Source organism: Canis lupus, chromosome 30 (genome assembly GCF_003254725.2).
Source record: "Canis lupus dingo isolate Sandy chromosome 30, ASM325472v2, whole genome shotgun sequence".
Classification (NCBI taxonomy): Eukaryota; Metazoa; Chordata; class Mammalia; order Carnivora; family Canidae; genus Canis; species Canis lupus.
The window spans coordinates 21231401-21259273 of NC_064272.1; the positions used below are offsets into that span (position 1 = coordinate 21231401).

The 27873-nt window shown below is 35.2% G+C and overlaps 1 protein-coding gene across 1 annotated transcript in view; it reads right to left on the reverse strand.

Annotated features, from left to right (window-relative positions):
• Nucleotides 1–27873, reverse strand: part of PRTG (protogenin) — a 128096-nt gene that overhangs the window by 87405 nt on the left and 12818 nt on the right. The window lies entirely within an intron of this gene.

Consider the following 27873-nt stretch of genomic DNA (forward strand, 5'->3'; position numbering starts at 1 on the left):
TTCTTGAAAGTTAAACACTTATCACACTTATCATAAGCACTTAAAGCATTCCCATTTTTTAGATATTTACTCAATAGAAATGAAAACTTATGTTTACACAAAAGCCTATATAAGAAAGGTTACAAAATCTACAAAGATATCCACAAATACATTTATGTTAAAAACTGGACTTGTGATATATGAGTAAGTGCACTTCCTAGTTTGAACAGACTAGCTCTAACGGACTTGTTTGGGACAATTGAAAAAACTTGAATATTATCTAAAAATTAAATGTTATTAAGGAATAACTGCTACTTTTCTATAATATGATCATGAAATTGTGAATTTTAGGAAATATTCTGACTTTTCAGGGATGAATATTGAAGTATTTAGGGGTAAAATGTCATGATGTCCATAATTTGTTTTGAAATACTCTAAATTTATGAACTAGATATGTCAAAATGGTTACAATGATTTTTTAAAGATAATGGTTAAGTATTTAATATGCTAGCCTACTTGTCTTCATGTTTTTCATAATAAATATGAAAAAAACAAGAAAGGTTACAGAAGTTTTATTTATAATAGCCCCAAACTGAAAATTACCTAAACATCTTTCAACCAGTGAATGTATAAACTGCAGTAAATCTATACAATGGTATACTACTCATCAATAAAGAGAACAAGTTATTAATATACTCAACAACAGAGATAAATCACAAATGCATTAGGCTAAGTGAAAGAAGCAAAACCCAAAAGGCTACATACTATATAATTTCATTTATATGACACTCTGGAAAATGCAAGATAATGTGACTGTAGGTGTTAGGGGAAGGGGAGGGTATGACTACATGAGCAGTGAGAGAATGTTTTGGGGTGATGACACTATTCTGTATCCTGATTGTGGTGATGGTTACATAGCTAGGTATTTCAAAACTCACAAAACTATGGACCCAATAAAGTAAGCTTTACTATTTCTAAAAAGATTTTATTTATTTTAGAGAGAGAGAGCGAGCATGAGCAGGGGGAAGGGCAGAGGGAAAGAAATCCTCAAGCAGACCCCACTCCCTTCCCCACTGAGCACAGAGCCCCATGTCTAGGGCTCATTCCCAGGACCTTGAGATCATAACCTGAGCTGAAATCAAGAGTCAGACACTTAACTGACTGACCCACCCAGGAGCCCCATATAAGCCTTAAGTATGTAAATTAAAAAATAAATTTCAAAAAAGGCTATGTTCTTTACAAAACAGAAAGCCTTTTAATTTTCTAGTTACTTTTAATAAAGGATCATAAATTAAGCAAAATGACAGCACATATAAATTTTACAAGCCAACTCCTACAGACCATCTTTACTTCTGTGAGGTGACACCTGATTTTCCCAGTACAGAATTCTTTCATACTCCCAGGATTTCAGAGTATGCTTCTTGTTCCATTGTTTTATCTACTTTCTGCCCCTACCCACAGGACAAAGCCTATGTCTTTTCATCTTTGTTTTCCTGGCATAGCATACAGAAAAAAAAGGCACTCGAGATACTTGATAAACAAATGAAGAAGATAAACCCTAGGTACATATACATCCAGTTCCATCACCAACTCCATCATCTGGAGCGTATATAGTATAATGTGTGCATAATAACCATCTGAAGGACCACATGATGCTAAAACTAAGTTTACATTATCTTTAGCATACTGTAAATGAAAAGTGTATGCAAAAGTATTTATCCTAATAGGACGGATCTATGATCCTGAGGAACAAGAAGAGTAAGAAAACTAGAGCTCTCAGGACATCTGGGTGCTCAGTGGTTGAGTGTCTGCCTTTGGCTCAGGGCGTAATCCCAGGTCCAGGGATGAGTCCCGCATCGGGCTCCCTGTGAGGAGGCTGCTTCTCCCTCTGCCTATGTCTCTGCCTCTCTTTCTCTCTCATGAATAAATAAAATCTTAAAAAGAGAAAGAGAGGAAGGGAGGGAGGGAGGGAGGGAGGGAGGAAAAAAAGGAAACCTAGAGCTCTCCTCTTCCTCTTCCTATGGAAATGGTGGGAAAGCAGTCACACCTCTGCTGAGGTGTTAGTAAGGCATCACACACACACACACACACACACACACACACACACACACATAGGCAAGTATCTAAAAAAAATGAGCCCTTCCTGAGCAGCTCAGCACAGTCCTTTGCCTCTTGATGCCAGCAGCACACTGCAAGATTGCAATTCTGACAGGGACCTTTCACAGGCTGCTGACACAGCATATGCTGCAGATGCTTGTCAGTTCCCAGGCCCACTGACATTCTGAGCCCATCTTGGGAAGTCTCATAATACTTAGCCTGACACAGATTCCATCAGACAAGGCTTGAAATTAGTTAGAAATGAGGTCCTAAAACCACCTAGTTTGATCCAAAGAACCTTATATGTGAAATAGATTTTCTAGAGTGGTGACAGGGTTTTGGAATTCATGTTTGATGAAGATTGCTGAACATCTGAGTGCCCCTTCAGGATTAAACTGCACCACTAAGTGCTTAAACAAAGGTGTATTGTTTTGCACACACATTTGTGCCACAGCCATACTTCTACTCTCCTAAAACAGAGGTGGAAAGAGTTCCACTGAATGAAGGTTTGCAATGCTGAAACCACAACTACTTCTGACAGCCTCAGCTACAGTTGAAGTACAGTCCTCTTTAGCTACACCCCTGGCCTATGTTCTGTTGGTGTTACGGTGACCATCCTAAAGAGATCAGCACAAACTAGAGAGTGACAGGCAACAGGGGTGGCTTCTCAGGACCAGATCATAAGAACACCAGAAGGAGATGCAGAAATGTGATGCTCTAAGAGAAAGGGTCTGTCTTGGTAGAAATTTAAGGAAGAGATCAGGAACAAGGGAAATCACACACCAAGCAATATAAATAGGAGCAGGCTACCAACAGGAAAAATCCATTGAAATAAAAATGGTTTTCAATAATTTTTAAACCACCATAAAATTACTACCAATACTCCTTGTCTTCCTTTTTAAAACTTATGAAAGTAAGCCACTATTCACTTTGCCTTTCACCTTTCCCAACTTCTACTTAATCTTGCGTTAAAAGTCTTTTTTAAATAATCAAACTCCAGATGGTACTCTCATAATCTAGACAGAATCTTGTTAGTTGTAAGTAAAATCTGATCTTACTTTGAAAGACGTCCCCAACTGGGATTTTCCTCTTCTCAAATTATCTGTCTTCCCAGCAACAGTGTGTGGTCACAGAAGTGTACGAGACATGCTAATGCGTTTATCAAGTGATTATTCTTGGCCCCTTTGCTGGCAAAAACAAGCAGGAAACAGTACAGAAAAAACATGTCTAGTAAGCCACATTATCCAGCTTCAAAGCTGTTCAACTTGTGTGGCTCCTATGAATTCAAGGGGAAGAGAAAAAGCGCCATTGCTTTGTCTTCACCAAGACCACTTCCCCTTCAGCCGTTTGCCAAGTGTTTGTCTTATATTGCCTAATCCAAGAGATGCCTTTCTTATGCCTTGTTGTCATTCCATAAAGAATTAGTTCTGCTTAATAGCTCAACTGTGCAGGAAGAACATTCCATGCAATTTTACACTTTGCATCAGTCAGAGAAACAGAAGGATCAAGAAAGCATTAAGAAGAGTGAAGTTTTGTAACAAAACTCATGTCACTTAGCAACTTCATCCAAGTAGAAATTTATAATGAGAAAAATACAGAATCCATCAAAATTACAGAGAAATGTTTCTACTAGGATTATTTTTGCTTTTCCAAATGATTATCTCACCCAATGTAATTCAAGAGCTTTGATACATTAAATTATTTTTTGATAAACTTTACAGTATTCTTTTCCACTGCTGTTATATATATTGCTTTCTCAGATTATAATCAGCCTGGTTTTCCTTTCTCTTCCTCTTAATAACTTCACACTAAGTGGATTTTTAGTAAATGCCTGTTATGCAGTACAATTCATTAAACTTTATGTAATCACAATTTATTATATCAATTAAATATTGTATATATGACATTCAATTTGTAAACTGGGAATCAATCACTATGAAATGTCTGGGTATCTCTTTCATATTCTAATAGCTATTAAATTGAAGACAAAGCCTGTTTAATTGAAAACAGAAAAAATGTATATATATATATATATATATACACACACACACACTCTCACACACATACATGATAAACTTGTTAAAGTGAATTCATAAAGTAGACTTTGAGTTCTAAGCTACCAATCCACAATATAATGAAGTCTTTTAATAATATTTAGCTTACATTTTTATTAGGCTTGACCACATAGCCCTAAAGGGGAAAAGACAGAATTAACTTACTACATGTGTTATATATATATATATATATTACCTCATTTAATAGTCTTAAAAACCTTAACAGGTAAGTAATATTACCCTTACTTATGGGGTATGTGTTCTGAGAGGTTAAGCCACTTGTACAGGGTCACAGAATTAGTAAAGATTGGAGCCAGGAGTCAAAATGGTGTTATTGTTTTTTAAATTCCACTCAAGCTGCAGCCCTAGAGAAGTAAAGGGCTTCCCTCAAGCACTTTAGAGCAGTACTGCCAGTCTCACCTTGTGAATATACTCTCCCAATAGGAAATATACATTCATACACAAAGCACAGTTTCCCTCTCCCCCCGTTTCTCTCCTTTAGTAATTCCTGGAAGCAGCAACAAGAACATATTTCCTGAAAAGCAAAACCCACAGGATGCTTTGCAGTCAGAGAAGGCTTTGCAGAGGAGGACATGTGTGGTTGAAGCCTGAAGGACTAACAGGCAGCAAAGGAATATTAAGTGTCATCCAGGCAGAAGGTGGAGCATAGGCAGAGGCAAAGAGCAATGCACAACACATTCAGAAAAATAAAATCCCACGTAATGGGAATGTGAGGTGTATAGAAGAATCAAGGGGTAAGGTGAGGTGGGGAGACATGGAGACAGGGTGGTAAAGGATGCAGCCACCAGGCAGGCAGGGGCCAGGTCATGAAGAGCCTTGCCTATTTATGCTCCAATGCTTTGCTACTCTAAGTATGGTTGGTCCTTGGACCAGTCTTCTAATTGGTTTGATTTGCAGTATATCAGGATCCACCCCAGCTTATCAATTCAATCAGCACTTTTTCAGATGCCTAGGTGACTTATATGCACTTTAAAATTTGAGAAGCACAGCTCTAACCATTTAAGTTGCATTCTGAAGGGAATGACAAGCTACTAAAATATTGGAAGCAAAAGATACACACGGTCAGATTTGAAAGCCATACGCAAGACTGATTACAAGTAGGTACAAATGCAAATGTGGGTTTTTTTTTTAATGGTTTACTTGCTATTGGAATGATTGTTTCATAAGTGCTTCCTGCTTTTATACTCTCTGTTTCTATGGTTGTCAGGACCTGGGAGGTGGGGAGAATAAGGAATGGTGGGTGAAAGGTTACAAACTTTCAGCTATAGGATTAATGAGGTCTGAGGATCTAAAGTACAATACTGTGGCTACAGTTGATAACACTGAGTTGAATAACTGAAATTTACTAAGAGAACAGAACTTAAGTGTTTTCATACATACACACAAAAATAAATATGTGAGGTGATGATATGTTAATTAACTAGAAGAGGGGAATCCTTTTATAATGTATAAATATATTAAAACACCATGATGTACACTTTAAGTATCTTACAATTTTATATGTCAATTATAACTCAACAAAGCTGAAATTTTAAAAAAAATTCTTCCCTATTCATACAGAGGCTTCTAATGTTAGGAGGAACATACAAGTTTATCTCAAACACCAAGAATGCACCTTCTATAGGACAAAAGCATGTCTAATCATCTCCAACTACTGATTTGAATCAAATTTATGCAATCACGCTCCCTAAACTGTTTCATCAACTCTAAACTGTTGCATAAACAGCTCATCTTATTTTACCTGTTGAGGGCCTTTGAATTAGTTAGGTAGGGGCAATACAGGCTACTTATAAATAATTTTTTAAATGAGCAAAACATACATTCTTCTAGAAACTTCTGCTAAATTATATGCAATGCTTAGCTCAGAAGAATAAAAGCATAGAATTCTGGACCACAGCCATACAGAAATCCTCTATAGTGTGTTCAATAAGCCAAATCAAAACAACACATGGTTTATAGGAATGGGCTGAACAAGACTTGCAGCTCTTATTTCAGCTGCTGTCAAGTGTCACATTCATTCAAAGAGAGGAAAGTTAACTGATAAAATCTGCTTTTTAATGCCTGTTATTGACAAAAGAGAGAGCCAAACAGCCTGACTTTTTCTTTGATAGCATATAATGAATGTCATTGAAAAGATTTAGTACTTAAAGAAACATGACCTTGCTAAAAAAAAAAAGAAGATAAAACTGATAACAGCAAAAATGTAGTTATGTGTGTTTGAACATGAAATGCATCTTTTATAGTGACCCAGAAGTTATGATACTTCCACCCATATTTAGTCCTTACAGCCACCTGACCCAAGACTGATATACCAAAAGGATCATGACTTTGATTTGAATAAAACTACATTCAGAACCAATTGTAAACCTGGATACCCAGCTTTATGTAGAGTGCTGTTCATAGCCTAATTGCTCACAGATACACATTTACTGATGGGAAGAGTCCACAGAAAGGTAGAGTAAGCTGGCAAAGAAAACTGAGGTAAAGCAGTTAGTGTGAGAGGAAAGAAAAAGAACAAAATGGGAAAAATAAAGGGAGAACTATTACATGACAAGAAGACAAAGACAAGGACGAGATCAGGAATAAATGGTGCAAATAAAAGGAAACAAAATTTAAAAACAAAGGAATGGGGTGCCTGAGTGGCTCAGTAGTTTAAGTGTGTGCCTTCAGCTCAGGTCATGATCTCAGGGTCCTGGGATCAAGCCCCATGTCAGGCTCCCTGCTCAGTGAGGAGTTGGCTTCTCCCCTGCCCCTCACCTTGCTCATGCTTACTCTCTCTCTCTCTCAAATAAATAAATATTTTAAAATAAATAAATTAATTAAATAAAAATAAAAACAAAGGAACAGAGGTACCTGGGTGGCTTGGTCAATTAGATACAGCCCATTCTTGATTTCAGCTCTGGTCATGGTCTCAGGCTCTTGGGATGGAGCCCTCTATTGGACTCCGTGCTATGCAGGGAGTCTGCTTAAGGATTCTCTCTCCCTCTCCCTCCACCCACACCCCCCCTCCCCCGTGCACTCTCTAAAATAAATAAATCAATCTTTAAAAAAAATAACAACGGAACTAATCACTGCTAAACAATTATGACAATAGTTTCTAATACATTTTAGTTTGGTGACAAAGTACTGCAGCTGACTCTATTAGTATATATGTTTAGCCAGAATTATTTCAAAGTGATCCCTGCTGGCACTATGAAATAAATTCTTAAAAAATTATCTTGGAAAATGAGTAGTTAATAGAATTACAGATTTTCTTAAGGTATAAATGACCTTACTGACAGTTTAAATTTATGATTGTAATTATGGATGTAAGAATGTGATCAAAATCAACAGTATCAAGGGAGTCCATAACAAAAAGTATTTATACATTAAGTGAAAAATAAAAACAAGTTAAATAACCAATGTAAACTGAAATCTATTTAATAGGATTACAACAACTACTTTGGAAAATAGCTTTGCAGTTTATTAAAAAGTTAAATATGTATCTATTATACAACCTGGCCATTTTACTCTCAGGTATCAAGCCAGGAAAAAGGAACTCACAGTCCACACAAAGATTTATACATGGTAGCTTCAACAGCTCCACACTGTTGGAAAACAACCCAAGTGTCCCTTAACAAATGAATGAATAAATAAGCAGTGGTATGCCCACACAATGGAACACTAGTCAACAATAACAAAATTAAACTACCAATATATATACAACACGGATGAATCTCAAAATATTCATGATGAATGAAAGAAACCAGACAAACAAAATAGTACATATTATATGATTCTATTTGCATAACATTCTAGAAAAGGCAAACTAATTGGTAGTAACAGAAAGCAGATCAATGTTACCCATGGATGGGGAGGAAAGATGGATTACAAAGCACAAAGATACTCTGGGAGTGATGAGTATGTTCATTATCTTCACTGTACATTGGTACATACATATATCAAATTCACCAAGTTGTGCAATTTAATATGTACAGTTTATTGCACAATCATATCTCAATAAAGTTTTAAAGTTTTAAAAGAATGATGGAAAAAACTCTCTGTGTGTATGGACATGCATATGTCTGTAAATATACAGAAAAAAAGCCTTGGAAGAATCTACACAACCATTAACAATATCTACCTCTAGAGGAACTCAGGACTTAATTTAATTTCCATTATTTCAATATTTATTGGTAAGCATCTCTTACTTCCGTAACTTCAAAAATAAAAATAGAAATCATTTAATATCCTCAAAAGCCTCATTTTCTGAAACTTTAGGTTGTAACTGGAGCATAATAGTCTAGAAGTTAATATTTTCTTGGTTAGGATATTTACTATAGGTATGTTTAGGCAGTTTTACTTTGTTATTAAATCACTCTTCTATTTTTAATAATCAAAAGATCTTCTCTAAGCTAAAATATTACAGTTCTTTAAATGCATTTAGTTGATCCCTGATCAGTTTAAATATTTGCATTATCTACTCAAAATTATCAATTAAAAAACACTAAACCCCCAAAATTTTACCTAACACACAGTGAGAGACAGAAGGAAAAGGTAAACTTTTTACCTCCCTGAAAAGACTTGCCTTTTCTCCTCTAAAATGCTATATAGCAGGTATGTTTTTTAAAAACACAAATAAAAAACAAAAACAAATTTTTATGGTGAGGGCTCAGAAGGAAACTGAATTAGGTCCACCAATTAATAGCCGTGTGACTGTGTAAGTTATTTAATATCTCTATGGCTTAGTTTCTTAAATATAAAAGGATGAAAAATTTATGTCACCAAGTTGTTGGGAGGATTAAATATCTATATAAAGGATTTAATTCTGTCCATCCTTTTCCATTCTTCTGTAATCCTGATTCATTTACAACTTCTGTCTTCCAATTCTTCCTCATCCACAGGTGCCATTAGCTTACAAGACCCATGTCTTTTCTATCCTACACAGATGGTCTACTGAGCTAACTTCTATACCCTTTGCCTTTTCCCATTTCACTCCTCCATCACTACATTTCCTACTCATTTTTCAACTCCATCATGATGATAGTGATGGACCAAATGGTCCATCCTCAGCTGATTTGGACTCCATAGCATCTACAACAGTGGAATTTCCTCATCTGGAGACTTCCTTTCTGATCACCACTATTTTCTCTCACTACTTTTTTGACCCGCTTTGATGATTCTTCTTTGTTCACCCATTCCTTAAGTGTAAGGCTGACTGTGTCTTCAGTCCTCTTTATCTTTGCACACAACCTCTTTTGTTAGCAACCCCATCGACTTCTGGCACTCAATGTGCTCATAACTGCTAAATCTACATTTCTGGTCTAACTTTTTTCTTGGAAAATCTTCAATTCTACCAACAATATGGCTAAATGTCTCCATCTAGATGTCCCAAAGACACCTAAAGTTTGGTATGACAAGACTAAACTCACTTCCCTTCTCATTCATTCTTATTCTTTCCTCTTCTTTACCCTTTCTTCCTCTACCTGCCCCCTAGCACTTTCTTTCTGCCTACCCACCCCCATTTTCCTTTCGAATCCAATTTAATATTACCAGCCAAAAACACAAGCCATAAATCTTCAAGTTATCTTCTTCAAGAGTAAAATCACCAAATCTTCATTCCCACACTCTTTTGCATATTCTTTCCACCTGCAGTGTATTGACTGCAAAAGTAGCTAACATTCTTTACTCTTCCATATCAATGCTGTTTCCGATGTAACTTTGCAGCTCCTTCCCTCCTCTCAAATCTGAGCTACTCCTGTGACTTGCTTTGGCCAACAGAATGGGATAGAAGTAACAGCATGCTAACTCCATGCCAGAGCCTTGAGAAACCCTTGTGTGATTTCCCTCACTTTCTTGGAACTTGCAACAGTCATGTGAAGAATCTCAGAAGAGCTTGATGGACAATAAAAGACATGTGGTCCAATCTCTCCCATCACTTCAACCAACAAGCAGTGATATGGGTGGAGATCATCCCAGACCAACCAGCACCCATTTTTTCCAGCAAATCTGCCAGCTGACTAAAGATACATGAGTACAGCTGAGATCAGCTTTAGACACTTGTAAGCAGTAATACATACTTACAGTTTTAAGTCACCATGTTTAAGAGTAGTGTGTTATGCAGTGATAGCTAAACTGATCCACTTTCTTGTCTACTCTCATGGTTATTGCCCTAACTCATGCATCCATCTCTGAGTTGGCTGTTGGAAAGGTCCCACAGTTGGTTCCCTTATTTTTTCTCTCACCTTGTAATCACCCATGTATATATGTGTGTATAAATTATAAAAATAATTTTACTAATTATGTATATGTATATATACAGTGAGGCAATTCACAAACCATGTAACCTAGAAATAATCAAAAAATTAAGAAAAAGGTATGTCAAGAATGCATAAAATCTATGTAGATGCTAGTCTATTTTGTCACTACCATAAAATATATACAAATCTATTATAAAAGTTAAAATCTATATAAACTTATGCAAACACTTATAAGCCATACATGGTACCATTTGCAGTCAAGAGAAATGTAAACAACCATAAAGATGCAGTGTTAAATCATAACTGCATTAAATTAACTGTGTTACATACTGTACTATTATAATAATTTCATAGCCATCTCCTATTGTTATTGTGGTGAGTTCAAGTGTTGCAAGTATCCACTTAAAATCCTCTCCTTGTGAGCATATCATCTCTCCAATAAATTGCAGATAGTGGTAAAAAGTGATTTCTTGTGTTCTTGCTATTAGTGATTAAGTTTTGGAGGAGTGAGAAGTTATATGCAGATTCTTGATTATGCAGGGGTTAGATGCACAGGCATTGTTCAAGGGTCAATTGTGTGTGTGTGTGTGTGTAAATAGAGTATTTGCTCAGTGAATGAAGATGTAAGTAATAAGTAAAAAGTAAGATAAACAAGTAGATGACAACTCTCAGTAGAGAAGGGAGAGATTACAGTGAGATGAAATGATAAAAGGACAAATGATTCTGGATACAGGATTTGATTGGGTCAAATTAATATAGAGCAATAAAGGCATTCCCAGGCCTCACAGTAACCCTGTCAATCACACAACTGCAACTTAGCCTTTTAAATAAAATGAATAAGCTTACGTAGAATCTTGAATCTTTTTTTTTCTACACTGATAAGTCTTTGACATAAGAATGTGAACTCTAGAGGGTTAATGAATCAATCACTAGCAACCCACACTATAGTCAAGATGGTAAAATGAAATGCTTGGTCAGAGTTCACTGACCACTGGTCAAAGACAGACAAAGACCCCTGTCTCAAATAATAGCTTTAGTCTTCAGAGAGAGGGGCTCATTTTCTGTACCAGAATGCAGCTTTGCTGTGTGTCTCAACCAAATCCACAAATTTCAGGTGGATTTGCGTTTTTGGGGATATTATAATAGCTAATTGAAAAGCAGCTAATTCAACTCTTAATTGTTAATCTGATTTGATCATTAAGACAATCAAAATAATGGTACAATATCTGGTTATAATAATTGTGCTACATCCCAAACTGAATCAATCATGTGGCAATCTGATTGATAATTCAAGGGCCATGCTAAATCAATGTAAGCCAATTTGGTGCAAAGCACAGATATGGTTTTGACTTTTCAACATATACCAGGGCAAATGTTATTTCAGATTATTAGTAGCCTTTTATATCATAAAATTTAATGCAAATCCAAGTTATTGTTAAGACTTGGAAGTAAGAAAAATACTAAAAAGACACAAGATAAAATTTAAAAATTAGCTGTTCAATAATTCAAGCAAACAAAAAACATTTATAATCATAATTAAATAATTTAATTTCAGAAGGCACTAATAGGTCACTTTATCTCTGACAAAATATGGAAATGTATTTTAAATCACTCATCTAAAGACTGTTTATTCAAACATATAGAAGAGAAATACAATAAACACTTATGTATAGTCCACCAAGCTTTATTAAATATTAACACTTTGTCATATTTGCTTCAGATGTTTTTTAAGACTATAAAACAGTACAGATTTGGTTGAAGCTTCTTGAATATCTCTCTCTGACCTGATCTTATTCCTTCCATTCCCAAAAGTAACTACTATCCTAAATTCAGTGTTTAAGTCCCACGGACATTTTTTCTTTTTAAAGATTTTATTTATTCATGAAAGACACAGAGAGAGAGAGCGAGAGAAAGAGCAAGAGAGAGAGAGAGAGAGGCAGAGACACAGGCAGGCTCCAAGCAGAGAGCCTGATGTGGGACTCAATCCCATGACTCCAGGATCATGCCCCTGGCCAAAGGCAGGCGCTAAACCACTGAGCCACCCAGGGATCCCCCCACGGACATTTTATACTATCACTAAGTATGTATTCATAAACAAAATATGTACTGCTCTGCATACTTTCAATCTATATACAAACACATCATGCTGTATTCTGTACTATATATGCTCAACTATGGGGTTTTTGGCTATTTATCCACATTGACACATATAACTTTAATCATTTTCATTTTTTTAATACTTTAAATTTTTTTTATTTATTTATGATAGTCACACACAGAGAGAGAGAGAGAGGCAGAGACATAGGCAGAGGGAGAAGCAGGCTCCATGCACCGGGAGCCCGATGTGGGACTCGATCCCGGGTCTCCAGGATCGCGCCCTGGGCCAAAGGCAGGCGCTAAACCGCAGCGCCACCCAGGGATCCCCTAATCATTTTCATTTTTAATGAAATTAATTGAATTCATTTTACTGTATATAGTAACCCCACAATTTGTTGGCTATTTGCATTCATTCATTCATTCATTCATTCACTCATTCATGAGAGGCAGAGACATAGGCAGGGGAGAAGCAGGCTCCCTGCGGGGAGCCTGATGCAGGACTCCATCCTAGGACTCCAGGATCGCGCCCTGAGCCAAAGGCAGATACCCAACCACTGAGACACCCAGGTGCCCCGGCCATTTTCTTATTGATGGACATATAAGTTGTTTCCAACTTTCCATTATCACAAAGGATACATTAAGGAACATTTTTATATATGTCTCCTTATGTACATGGGCAAGAGTTTTTCTATGACATATTCCTAGAAATGAAATTGGTGTGTCAAAGGGCATAAGCATTTTTATTTTTCCAGATATTGCCAAGTTGCTTTCTAAAATAGTTATACCAATTTAGATTACCATCAGTTTTCTCTGCCATTATTTGGAAATACATATCTTTATTAATATATATTCATATATTTTTGTCAATCTGGTGGATATAAAATAGTATCTTAAATCCTTTTTTCATTTCCCTGGTAGAAGTCAGCTAAGTATACTTTCCTGTTTAACAGCTATTTAGGTTTTCTGTTCTATTACCTGTCTCCTGTTAATAATCCTTTCTACTAGGATGTCTTCTTTTTCATTGATTTGTAGGAATTCTTTATATAATACTTAGCTACTTATCATTTGTTATTTAGATTCATTGTAAATATTTTAATTCAGCTGAGGCTCATCATTTCATTCCTGATTTATTTTTATTTTATTATTTTTTTTTAAAGATTGTTATTTATTTATTCATAAGAAACACACAGAGAGAGGCAGAGACATAGAGGGAGAAGCAGGCTCCTCTCAGGGAGCCCGGTGTGAGATTTGATCCCCAGACCCCAGGATTACGACTGAGCCAAAGGCAGAGGCTCAACAATTGAGCCACCCGGGCATCCCTCATTCCTGATTTATATTGACTTTTTGAAATTCTGAAGTTTTCAATTTTAAAAAAGTTATAGAATTTATTTTTTTCTTTATGGTTTGGGCTTCTTACAAATTATTTTTAAATTCTTCTTGATCCAGAATTAGGTACAAACCTAAAACTTCAGGCCACTCAAACCCTCTATACGTCTCTTCTGTTGTGGTTTCCATAGATGTTTCTCTCTTTTTTTGAGCCAGGATATCTTTTTAAGTTTTCTATTCTTATATGTTTCCTATCATTGTTATGTATTTGGAGAAGAGAGAATATGTCAAAGCATTAACTCCATGGCCCATCTTTTTTTTTAACGGAGAAAAGGCTTTAGGTTAAGGATAAGTTTCTAAATAAACACTATTTCCAGGGATCCCTGGGTGGCTCAGAGATTTAGTGCCTGCCTTTGGCCTAGGGTATGGTCCTGGAGTCCCAGGACCAAGTCCCACATAAGGCTTCCTGCATAGAGCCTGCTTCTCCCTCTGCCTGTATCTCTGCCTGTGTGTGTGTATGTGTGTGTGTGTCTCTCATGAATAAATAAATAAAATCTTAAAAAAAAGGAGAGAGACTATTTCCCTTGCTTAGGTACCATAAAAGCTTTGAGACATTGTTTCAGGTGTCATGATGCAGTCCAAATTGTGACTACTGAACTCTCTTAACCACTTACACTTTAAAAACAAACATACACAAAACAGCTATAAAAGATAATACATTTTTTCTATCTAAAAATGTTATTTATGCAGTGAAATTGAGCAGCAACTTCTTAAAACATACACATAAACATCTTTGATGTTGCTGAAGTTAAAATATAGGAATAATCCTTAGGAATCTCTGTTTAAGGAATTCAAATGGCAACCCCACAAGGGACTTTTGAGAAACATCTATTTACAAAGTTCTTTAACCTCACAGGAGAATTTTATCATACACAGATAGGATACTCTAATAATATTGAATACTATAGTTGTAATTTTTCTCTTAATCTAACAATTTATCTCTCATTTATTAAAATAGTAAAATATATTAAAGCCAAAAACATTTAGTAAAATATCAGCTGTTTGACATTCTTTTTATTTAAAAAGAAACAAGTAATATATATCTATTGTTTAGTTGAGGCTACAATGACAGGCATCCAAAGACCTCAGTGCCAAAGTCTGCACATTTCTTTCCTGTCTAATGAATTAGTTTTCATCATGCCCATGGCAAAGCCATAAGACAATAAATCCGAATTTACAGGCTAATCAAGAGATTTTCCACTTTCCTTCAGGGATTAGAACACTTTCTCGAAATAATCCCAACTATGTTTTTAATCTTATTGATTCATTGATTCTATACACAAAGCTATTAGACTATTAGGAATTCTAGCCCTTATCCCTAAAAGCAAGAGCATAGAGTTAGGAGCTGACTTGGGGCCTTGAGAGTATTTGAAGCATTTGTAAAAGTGACCTAAGGGCAACTCCAGGCCCTAAAGGATGCTTTCAGTGTTTGCAAAAGCAGCAGGAAGTTCCTAATCCCTTTTTCCTTAAAAGAAGAGATAAATGTCTTTGATTTGGGATCAAAACATCCTGGGTCCTTTGGAATTATAGTATCCAAAAAAAACCCTGAGTACTAAGGATCCAAACTAGAGGTCTGTGGGGAAAATAATATTGGTTTTAAGATTAGAAAGGGCTAATCTTTAAGTTAAAAAGGCAGTGAAAAAACTCAAAAAGGAATTCAACTGCTATTGGTTTGGTCTATCAATTAACACCAATTCCAAGTGAGAGCAAACCTAAGAGGAAATCTTTGTGATAAAACTTTTAGATAAACAATTCATTTCTTTCTGAATTGGCACATATTGGAGAAGGCATACGTAGATTATCCATTAAGTGCATGGCTATTAAAATGCTCAACACTTGCTCACATGAATTCATTTTTTCAGATACCATCCAAAAGCTACCAGAGAGACAGAGAATAGCACTTTCCTTGAAAAGAAATATTATTTAATACTTTATAAATGAATTTAGATTGACGATCAGCTGATTCTCCAAATAAAATTTTGTTATCAATCATAATAACCCAGTTTGTTGTTAACTAAGACTGAGCTTCCATTCAGAATAATGACAATTACTCTGCCAACTACAGAACCTTCCTCTTCCTCTCTAATCCATGGACTAAACTAGTAATTAGCCCTTAGTTCTATGAGAGGCAAGGAGTCACTGAAGAGGTTTTGGACCATCAAGAAGATTTCAATAGGATGCTGTGAGATCTTCATAATATGGAACTATCTTCATGTGCTGAGCGGATCTAATCTTCAAGAATACAATATAATCTAGTTTAAAATTTTTTTCTAAATAATCTATTAGGAGAAAAAAATGACCTCTATTCCTTTCTTTTTTAGTTTTGTATCTATCTAATGAAAATATACAAAGATATAAAAATACTTAGGATTATAATTGCTGAATTCTACACAGCATAGAAAAAGTAATTTCACAGAAATATATGTAACAAAAGTATTATATATGTGTATATATATTTATAAAACTTGATAGCCTTTAAAACTCAAGATGTGATTATGAAATTAGAAGAATTTTTCATTTTCAATGGGATTCATGTCTAATAATATCCTCACATGCAAAGTGTGGTGCGAGCTATGGTAAAAGATGTGGCTTTAGCCACATGATGAAACAACTTAACAAACAAAACAACTTAATGAAAAGTGGAAAATCCAGCCATTGATGCAAAGGCTTTAGTTACATGACACAATTAAGTGACAGAAACATCCAAATCTCTATGGGTCCATCCTAATGTCATAGAAACCTTGCTTTTACAGGAAAGTAGAATATATATATATATATATATATATATATATATATATATATATATTTAATACAAGTACAATTTTCTAACTTATTTTAAACAGAATACTTTAAGTAAAAATATGAATGTTATCTCACATAAAATAGTATACACAAGAAGGCACATTACACCACACCATTTCCTATTGAAAACTGTCAAAATCTGGGTAAAGTACAATATTATCCTGCAGTGGAATTCTACTAGTAGTTAATGATTTTACAAAGCCTTACAGGGTAAAAGCTCTCTCCTGCTGATTTATGAGATGTTTCTTTCAACCATGCTTCTCCAGTAATTCTATGTAAGGGAGGAAAAAGCAAGAGGCCACAGTGAAGGTTCCTGGGATTTGCCATCTAAAAGCTTTTATTCTTCCAAAGAAAGAAAGTTATGACCTTTGACATTGTGCTATGGTGCCGAAGAAACTGCTCATAAATGTATGTCAGTAATGAAGCAGAAATCAATAATTTCATTTAATCTAGTGAACTATTATGTAGTGGGACACAATATGTTTGAAGAGCCAAATGTCCTTGTCTTATTAGTGACACCTACGTTGCTGTTTCATTAAGATAAAAGTTTTGTTTCTCTGGTTTATATTTTTAAAATTCATAATTTTCACTATCATATATGAAAATGTCCAGCATTTTAAAGTTAGCATGAACTCTTTTCTTGAGAAAAACATCTCATAAAAATTCATGCAAATTTTAGGGCAATATTTTCCTTTGACTTCAAATATGGTCATACTGCATTTATGATAGGTCTCTTAAGAATCAAATTACTTTTCATAAATAATTTTACACATGTGTACATATATAACTAGTTTTATAAATATACACACTTTTAAGCCTCTATATTAGTTGGATGGCTTAATAAAAGTGAATAACTGAACTGCTTAGAAAACCATAGTACCAAAAAGAAGGGTTAGGGGATTGATTGTTTTCTTTAATTGGTTTTAATAAATTATTTCCAATATTTACAGGTTAATAAGAAACAGTTGTAAAAATAAATAAATAAATAAAAAGAAACAGTTGTATTTGTTATACTATGTCAATATTATTTGCAAAGTTGATATCAGAAGATAAAGAACAAGAAAGTTTGTTTCTTTTCTTTAAGATTTTATTTATTTATTCATGAGAAACACAGAGAGAAGCACAGAGACATAGGCAGAGGGAGAAGTAGGCTCCCCACACAAGCCTGATGCAGGACTCGATACCAAGACCCTGGGATCATGACCTGAGTCAAAGGCAACCACTGAGCCACTCAGGTGCCCCAGAAAGTTTTTTTCTTTAAAAATCAAGCTTTTTCTCTTAAGGTGAAGACCTAGTAGGCTAAAATTTTAGATGTACCTATTTTGAAGGGATTTAATAGATGGCACAGAGAAGTTTAATAAATAATGAATGTCTATTAATGATTTCATATATTCACTGATTTTTTTAAAGAGTATGTTCCCAAGGCAGAACTGTACATATGTAAGTTATTTCAAATAAAATACAATAACAATTTAATCACTTTATTTACACTAGTTAAATAACTAAATTTTCTGATAACAATCATGACACTGATAAAAGTTTCAGGAAAACAAAAAATGGTATTATTTTGCTAAATCATAGCACAGTAGTATTATTTCTAAATTCTAATATATTTACTTTTTGTTTTTTGCCCAGCATGGAGCCTAATACATGGGTTTAAACTCACAACACTTAGAGAACTCACAACCCTGAGCAAAGATCAAGAGTCATGTGCTTACCTGAGTCATCCAGGTGCTCCATCATTTCCAATATATTTCTAACTTCTAATTATTTATATTTCTAGTTTCTACAGTAATGTTGGATAATATTAAAACAATGAGAAATTATCTTGCTGTTAAGTTTTAAGCAAAATTTTCTATCCCTAAAAATTGTGCTTGTGTTTTCTCTAAGACTTTAATAATCTATTAATCGCCTAGGACAAAGAGTGTTTTTCTAATCTTGTTTTATTGAAACTCTTTGTGGCATCTGATGTTGTTTCTAAATTCTTTGAAACTTCTCCTTTGGCTCCTATGACTTAGCACTTTTCTGGGTTTTTTTCACCCCCTCCTGACAATTGCTTTGGTCTCTGTTGATTGACTTGCTCTGTACACTCATCCTGCTCAAAATCACCCATGATTTAAACTCCACTTGATAACTGGTAATGCTCAACTCAGCATCTTTATGCCATGCCTCTCCTGACGTGCAACTGTTCTTTGGATCACCTGCTAACCAGTTCCACCTAGACATCTCAGACACCTAACATGAACATTTTCCATGCCAAGCTCATAACTTTGATCCTTGTATTGACTCCTTTTCCTGTGTTCTCTATTTTAGTTGGTGGCACCACCATTCGCCAAGTCACCCAAACTAGAAATATTGACATCATCCTGAACTTCTTCCTCTCCCTTATTCCCCACATCTAGCAGGTGTTGCAGATTTTTAATCCTAATTATAACTTTGAGTTCCTCTTTCTTTCATCCCCTTACTACTCTAGTCCAGACCCTTATAAACTCTCACTGTGCTGCTCTCAACAGCCTCCAACCTGCCTCTAGCCCTGTTTATTGGACTTCTGTTTTCCTCCCAGATTCCAGTAGAATGAAAAACACAAACGAGCCAATCCAATCTCCTGCAGCTCATCACTCACAGATTAAATTCCAAGTTCCTTAACATGGTATATGTTATAGAATGAGTCTTTGCATGAATGGATCCTGCCCACATTTCCAACTGCATTTCTGGCCACCATTTCCTTGAAATTCACTATCCAGGAACACCAAAAAGCTTATTATTTCACACATACCATGTTGTTTCTCACTACTACAACTTATTGGACTATCTATCCCCCTCATTTAACATCTAGTTTTCCTTTAAAGTTTAACTTAAGCATCACTTCCACAAGAACCTATCCATAAGTGCCCATCACCACTCCACCCCAAATTCAGAGATGCATGGAGAAGTATTTAGAGGTAAAGTGTCAAAATATCTGTAACTTTTTTAGAAAGAAGGATGAAGTAAAGTGGCAACTATTAATTAGCAGCTGGGAATCTAGGGGAAAGGTATTCAGGTATTCATTATTCTATCCTTCCACCTGTCTGTAGATCTGAAATTTTTCAATATAAAAAGTTGGAGAAAATAACACCACATATGCAACTCTGCTAGGAATATACTCTACTATTGCACAACCATACTGTTTTAGTTATTACCTATTTATGAATTCCTTTCTCCCTCTAACAAATCATTGAAGTCAGAGACTATTTTTTATTAACTGTGGCATTCTCAGGACCTAGCAGAGTTGGCTTTCGATAAATATTTGTCGTAGAAATGAATGATAGTCCTAAGTAAAAAATAAGCCTACACACAAAATTCTCAATCAGCAAGTATTGTAGTGTTTACAATGTGCCATGTATGTTGGGTGCCCTGGCAGTAGAAGGGAGTATCACTCAAGGTCACCGAAAAGTCCCATTAACTAACATGGGGATGTGACAAAGAGGAAAGACAGAAATGTAGTTGGGAGGGATGATGAAAATTAAAATGAAGAGAACCAGAATTATACAGAGAAGTGAAGTTAGGAACTTAGTCCTTAGAGATCAGGCACATAGTTTCTAAGTACAAAGAGATTCTTCAGGACTCCATCCTTATTTCAGTTCCTACAAAATAGTACACAATAAATATAGATGCTTTCTCCCACTAAAAATACACAAAAATGCTGCACAGAACATAGTCAAAACAATATCACCACCACTAACAAAATGTTAAGTTCAAGGTCAGAGCAGTAAACTCTGGTCTGGTGCCATGATATCTTAGATGTGGCTATAGGCACTAAAGGCTTCTAGAAAGTAAAAGTGGTTTTGTTCCATCACAACATAGTTAATGGAGACCTGAAGCCAGGATCTTTTTTTTTTTTAAAGATTTTATTTATTTATTCATGAGAGACACAGAGAGAGAGGCAGAGACATAGGTAGAGGGAGAAGCAGGTTCCACGCAGGAAGCCTGATGTGGGACTTGATCCTGGGACTCCAGGATCATGCCCTGAGCCAAAGGCAGACACTCAACCGCTGAGCCACCCAGGTGTCCCTGAAGCCAGGATCTTGAAAGCACTTGGAGAAAGGATCAGTAGAAACATTCATTCACCAGCCAGATTAGCAATAAGAAAGCTTTATTCTCAATGAAAAGAAATGTTTCCCATGAAAAATATAAACCCCTGACATATATCGCACACTTGTGTAGAATCTAAATCTATATAACTAATGTAAAGGAGCCAAGAATTAACCCCAAAATTGGTTCATGACCAGTGAAACCTTGGGGCACTGAAGAGAAATAAGCACTTCCATAATATAGTATATACTAAGCCTTGCTGAAAAGGAGATCATGGTAAAGAATTAAAAATCACACAAGGAAACAATCTGCCATAAGGGAAAATTACCAGACACAGAAAAGAAGGAGGCTGACACTTCAAGAACTTGAGATAACAGTACAGTAGAAGGAAATTATAATAAAATATCTTAAATCATGAAAGAAAAGACAAAAATAAAAACCATAGGCAATGAATAGTATCTTCCTGTTCCTCAGTTACTCCATCTTTAAAATTAAAATAAAACTATGTGTCTCATAAGATTATAAGGATTAGACAAAGTAAATACATGTAAAGTGCATAGAAAATGCCCCTCCCCCACTCAGTTGCCATTATCTATTATTTGGCAGTAAATGTCAGATGCCATATGATTTCACTCATATGAAGAATTTAAAAAACAAAACAAATGATCATAGAGGAAAACCAAGAAACAGACTCATAACTATAGAGAACAAAGTGATGGTGACCAGAGGGGCGGTGGGGGGAGGGGAATGGGTTAACTAGGTGATGGGGATTAAGTAGTGCACCTATTGTGATGAGCACTGGACATTGTATTTAAGTGCTGAATTACTAAATTGTACACATGAAACTCATATTACACTGTATGTTAACTCACTGGAATTTAAACAAAAACTTTTTAAAAAGCCATAGGGAGTAACACAAAAAATATGCAAAAAATAACAAGAAGAAAAAAACAAAATAAATTTAAAAAAATAAGAAGAGATGAATAAAGCCTAGTGTGAGACATCAATGAGCAGACTAACATATGCATTATGAGAGTTCTAGAAGGAATAGAGAGAAAATGGGTACAAAGAATATTTGAACAAATAATGGCTGAAAACCTTTGAAATCTGATGAAAGAAGTAAATGTACATCCCAAAGAAGTTCAATGAATTTCAAGTGGATAAATTAAAAGAGATCCACAAGGAAATACATTTATAATCAAATGTTGCAAGATGAAAAGAAAATCAAGAAAACAGTGATAAAAGAAACTCATCACATATTTATTATTATTCCTCAAATAAGATTAATAGTTAATTTCTCATAGACTGTGGAGGCCAGAAGACAGTGGGGGTGACAAATTTAAAGTGACATAAAAAACTGTAAAACAAGAACTCCATATCCAGAAAAACTGTCCTTCAGAAAGGAGAGAGAAATTAAGACTTTCCAGATAAACGAATGCCAAGGCAGCATATTCCATTAGACATGGCCTATAATAAATGCTAAGGGGAGTCCTTCAGATTGAAATGAAGGGACAGTAGACAATAATTCAAAGCCATACAATGAAATAAAGATCTCCAACAAATGTAGCTAAATAGGCAAATACTAAAATCAATATTATTCTATTTTTTGGTTTATACATCCGTTTCTTATTTCCCACATAATTTAAAAAACAAATAGATTTCTATAAATATATATATATATATATATATATATATATATATATATATCTGTTTACTGGGCACACATGTATAAAGATGCAATGTATCATAATAACATAAAAGGAGACACTGACTGCACAGAGCAGAATAAAAGTAAGGTGACATCAAGTCAAACTAGATTGTTAAAATGTAGGATATTAAGTGTAATCTCTATGGCAACCGCAAAGAAATATCTAAAAAATATGCACTAAAGGAAATGAAAAGGGAGTCACAAAGGCTCACTACCCAAAATCAACTAAACACAAAAAGAATGCAGTAATGGAAGAAAAGGACAAGAAAGGTACAAGACACTCAGAAAATAAATAGCAAAATGTAAGCAATCCTTCTTTATCAGTGACTATATTAAACATAAATGGATTAAACTATCAAAAGACAGAGGCTGGGAGAATGGATTAAAAAAACAGGATCAAGGGGGATCCCTGGATGGCTCAGCCATTTCGCACCTGCCTTTGGCCCAGGGCACGATCCTGGAGTCCCGGGATCGAGTCCCGCGTTGGGCTCCCGGCATGGAGCCTGCTTCTCCCTCTCCTCTGCCTGTGTCTCTGCCTCTCTCTCTCTCTCTATGTCTATCATAAATAAATAAAAATAAATTAAAAGAAAACAGGATAAAAAAAAAAAACCCAGGATCTAACTACATGCTGTCTACAAGATATTCACTTTATATCCAATGACATAAATACGTTGAAAAAGGTTCCATAAATAGGACTGGAAAAGGTATTCCATGCAAGTGGTAATCAAAAGAGAGCTGGGGGCTGTACTAGTAGCAGACAAAAGCAACATTAAGTCAAAAACTGTTCTAAGAAACAAGGAGGACATTATATACTAATAAAAGGGTCAATTCATCAAGACCACTTAACAATTATAAACATATGTGCACCAAACAACAGAATCCCAATATAGATATGAAGCAAATACTGATAGAATTGAAGTGAGAAACAGTTTTTTTTTTTTTTAAACCATTCAACATTTTTTTTTTTATGATAGTCACAGAGAGAGAGAGAGAGAGAGGCAGAGATACAGGCAGAGGGAGAAGCAGGCCCCATGCACCGGGAGCCCGATGTGGGATTCGATCCTGGGTCTCCAGAATCACGCCCTGGGCCAAAGGCAGGCGCCAAACCGCTGCGCCACCCAGGGATCCCGAGAAACAGTTTTATAGTAATAGTTGGAGACTTCAATACAGCACATTCAACAATGGATAGAACATCTAGACAGAAGAACAATATGGAAATATAGGACTTGAGCAATACAGTATACTAACTAGACTTAGTAGACACATAAAAACACTCTACCCAATAAGAGCAGAACATACATTCTCCTCAAATGCACATGGAACATTCTGCAGGATAGACCATATGCTCAGTTGGAAAACAAGTCTCCATACATTTTTAAAGATTAAATTCATATAAGGTATCTTCTCCAATTACAGTGGAATGAAGTTAGAAGTAAAAGAACAGAAGGAAAACTGGAAAAAAATCACACACATGTGGAAATTAAACAACAAACTATTAATCAATGGGTCAAGAAAGGAAAGAAAGAGGGGAGGGCGAGGGGGGAGGCAGCGAAGAAAAAGAACAATAACAACTCCTCTGAGACAAATGAAAATGACAGTGCAGCAATACTCAATAGATCTGTAGCTGTAAATCCTACAATAAATAAGAAAAAAAGATCTCAAATCAATAACTACATCTTGAAGAATTAGAAAAAAAAGCAAAAACTAAACTAAAAGCTAACAGAAGGAAGAATAAAGATTAGTAATGGAGATAAATGAAAGAGGCTAGAAAAACAACAATCAACAGAACCAAAAACTGGTTCTTTGAAAAGATGAACAAAATTGACAAATGGTGAGCTAGACTGACAAAGAAATAAAAATAAAAAAGGTATAAATAAAGAAATGAAAATGAGGACATTGCCACCAACTTTACAAAAATAAAAAAGATTGTAAGACAATATTATGAACAGTTGTATACCTACAATTTAGATGACCTATATGAAATGTACAAATTCTAAAACACATATTATCTACATGACTCAAAAATTAATTAAAAATTGCAACAGCCTACAATGAGTAAAGGGACTGAATCAGTAACCAAAAACCTCCCAACTAAGAAACGTCCAGGACCAGATGGCTTGATTGGTGAATTCTACCAAACATTTAAATTAGAAATAACATCAATCTTCTCAAACTCTCCCAACAAATAGGATAGAACACTTCCTAACTCATTCTATGAACCCAATTCTAATACCAAAGCAGATACATCACATGAAAATTACACACCAAGAAAAGAAAATAACAGACCATCTTTATGAATATAGATACAAAGTCTCAAACTGGATCTAATGTCATATTAAAAAGATGGTATTGACCAAGTGAGATTTATCCCAGGAATTCAAAAGTGGATCAACAGAAAAAAATTAATCAATATAATATACAACATTAACAGAACAAGGAAAGAAACTATATGATCATCACAATTGATATAGCAAAAGCAGTGAAAAAAAACCAACACCTTTTCATGATAAAACACCCAGAAAACTAGGAATATAATGGAACTTCCTCAACATGATAAATGGCATTTATGAAAAATCCATAGCTAACACCATACTTAATGGTGAAAGACAGAAAGCTTTTCCCTATATATATTTTTTTTTTTTACAGGATGCCTGGGTGGCTCAGCAGTTGAGCGTCTCTGCCTTTGGCTCAGGGTGTGATCCTGGAGTTCCAGGATTGAAACCCACATCGGGCTCCCTGCACGGAGCCTGCTTCTTCCCCCTCTGCCTGTGTCTCTGCCTCTCTCTCTGTCTCTCTCATGAACAAATAAACAAAATCTTTAAAAAAAAATTTTTTTAAGAAAAATACTCTATTTTTCAGTTTAGTTTCTCTTACATTAGACTGAGTAGCAAGTAAAGCAAACATTCTTCCACGTTGCCAGTGAAGTAATAGTCTCAAAAGTGGGTAACATGAACAAGATTTTTCAATAGCAAAAGGAAACTTATACCTAAGGTCCCATTTCCCAGTTGAGTGTTATTTCTACAACTCCTACCAAAAAACAAGAAAAACTCGAGGTCATTAGAAACCTAGTGTAAGGAAAAAACATGCACATGAAAACTCTACCACCAGGTAGAGTAATTCAGGTACAAAATGCAAACACTCTGTTTACTTGACAAGTGATATATTCTTCACTTGGTAAGAGTTATAAGACTTCTGACAAGTTCTGCAAAACTGCTTGAAGTAAGTTTTGTTAGTACCTTGTATGTTACACATATAAGCACTTTCCCATCAGATGTTACCGTCTTTGCGGTGCCAGTAGCCATATTTCTGCTTTAGGAACAGGATGTACAGACTATTCAACACTGTACTAGAAGTTCACACCAGAGGAATTAGATAAGAAAAAGATATAAAAGGCATCCTAATTGGGGGGGAAAAAAGTAGAACAATATCTTTCACAGATAACATGATTCTATATATAGAAAATTCCAAAGAATCTACAAGAAAGCTACTAAAGTTAATAAATGAACTCAGAAGAGTTTCAGGGTATAAGATCAACACACATAAAGTCATTGTGTTTATATACACCAGCAATAAACTATTCCATTTGCAATAGCATCTTAAAGAATAAAATACTTAGGTACAAATTTCATTTAAAAAGTGTAAGACTGGGATCCCTGGGTGGCGCAGCGGTTTGGTGCCTGCCTTTGGCCCAGGGCGCGATCCTGGAGACCCGGGATCGAATCCCACGTCGGACTCCCGGTGCATGGAGCCTGCTTCTCCCTCTGCCTGTGTCTCTGCCTCTCTCTCTCTCTCTTTCTCTGACTATCATAAATAAGTAAAATTTAAAAAAAAAAATTAAATGTCGTCCTATCTAACATGACATGACTTCCCTACACAGTGTATTATGCCAATAAAATATTTTTTAAAAAGTGTAAGATTTGCAGACTGAAAACTATAAAACACTGCTAAAAGAAAATAAAGATCTAAATATGCAGAGGGATGTATTGTTCATGGACTGGAAATCTTAATATTGCTAAGACATCAATATTATCCAAAGTAATCTACACATTCAATGCAATCCGTATCAAAATTCCAAGATTATTTTATGCAGAAATGGAAAAGCCAATCTAAAAATTTATATGGAATTGCAAGGGGCCATGAATAATAATAAAAAAAAAGTCAAGAGAAAGATGAACAAAGTTGGAATACTCACATTTCTTGATTTAAAACTTACTGCAAAGATACAATAATCAAAATAGCATGAGACCAACAGGATAGCACCAACCATCCAGAAATAAATCCTATAAACCTATAGTTAATTGATTTCAACAAGGATGTCAAATCCATTCAATAAGGAATGAAGTCTCTTCAATGAATGGTGCCCGACAACTGGATTTTCACATGCGAAGTGAAACATGCGAAGCTAAACCCTTACCACTGGATTTGGTAATAGATTTTTAGGTCTAACAACAAAACCGCAAGCAACAAAAGAAAACATAAATTGAATTTAATCAAAATTTAAAACTTTGTGCATCGAAAGACATCAAGAAAATGAAATGACAAAATACAGAACTGGAAAAAATATCTGCAAATCATTATAACTGATAAAATGAATATCCAGATTATGAAAAAAAATCCCAAAACCCAACAACAATAAAAAAAAAATCAAAAGCCCAATTTTTAAAAATGGGCACTAGATATTTCTCCAAAGAAAATATATAAATGGCCAATAAGTACATGAAAAGATCATTAGTCATTAGGGAAATGCAAATCAAAACCACAATGAGAACACTTCATACTTACTGTGGGATGATAATAATAATAATGAAAATAATAAGCATTGGCATGGACATGGAAAGCTGAATCCCTTGGACATTGCTGGTGGGAATGTAAAATGGTGCAGCAACTGTGGAAAATAGGTGACTCCCCAAAAGGTTAAATGTAGAATTACCATATGATCTAGCAACTCCACTCCTAGGCATATGCCCAAAAGTGGTGAAAACAGGGACACGGATACTTGTATGCCAACGTTCACTGCAGAATTATTCACAAGAGCCAAAAGAAAGAAAAATCCAATTATCCATCAACAGATAACTAGATAAATATAACATGGGTATATTATACAATGGAACCTTCCTCAACCATGAAAATGAAGTACCAGTACATGCTACAATATGGATGAAACTTGAAAATATTGGGCTAAGTGAAAGAAGCCAGACACAAAACTTCACATATTGTACAATTCTACTTTTATGATATGTCCACAATAGGCAAATCTAGAGACAGAAACCAGATTCATGGTTCCAGGGTATAGGTGAAGAAAGAACTGGGAAGTGTGGGGTTTCTTTTTGGAGTGAAAGATATATTCTGAAATTAGATAATGGTGATAGATGTATTAAACCCACAGAATTACACACTTTCAAAAGGTAAACTTTGTGAT